Source organism: Nematolebias whitei, chromosome 12 (genome assembly GCF_014905685.2).
Source record: "Nematolebias whitei isolate Nwh7 chromosome 12, NemWhi1, whole genome shotgun sequence".
Taxonomy (NCBI): Eukaryota; Metazoa; Chordata; class Actinopteri; order Cyprinodontiformes; family Rivulidae; genus Nematolebias; species Nematolebias whitei.
Window position 1 is genome coordinate 5915703 of NC_056509.1, and position 495 is coordinate 5916197.

At 28.1% G+C, this 495-nt stretch overlaps 1 protein-coding gene across 1 annotated transcript in view; it reads left to right on the forward strand.

Annotated features, from left to right (window-relative positions):
* The window catches only part of epha7 (eph receptor A7), a 318329-nt gene that overhangs the window by 16947 nt on the left and 300887 nt on the right, over positions 1 to 495 (forward strand). The window lies entirely within an intron of this gene.

Here is a 495-nt window from a genome sequence, read left to right on the forward strand (position 1 = left end):
ATATATATATATATATATATATATATATATATATATATATATATATAGATGGCATTTGAAATCTTTCCCACACTCTTGCAATATTCTAACCAGTGTTTCTAAACTGTAAATGCTCTAAAGAGCACAGAACTAGGGCTGCAACTAACAATTACTTCAATAATCGATTCATCGGACGATTATTTTTTCGATTAATCGATGAATCAGCAAAAATAAACAACGTTTTACTTTCCATCCCTTTATTCCAAAATTGAACATTTGACTGACATAGCAATTCACACAAAAACCAGGTTGCTATTTGACTATTCTGTTAGTAAAATATTGAATAATAAAAAAATAAAAGTTAGTCAAATAGCTTAAAAAAATAAATGTACACAAAAATATAAACAAATGTGTCTTTATACCTGCACAGTATGCAGCTACTTTGTAAAATGTGTCATTGAGGGAAGAGTGTAACCTGGATTAAAAGTGTGGATTATTGTAACCTGGATTAAAAGT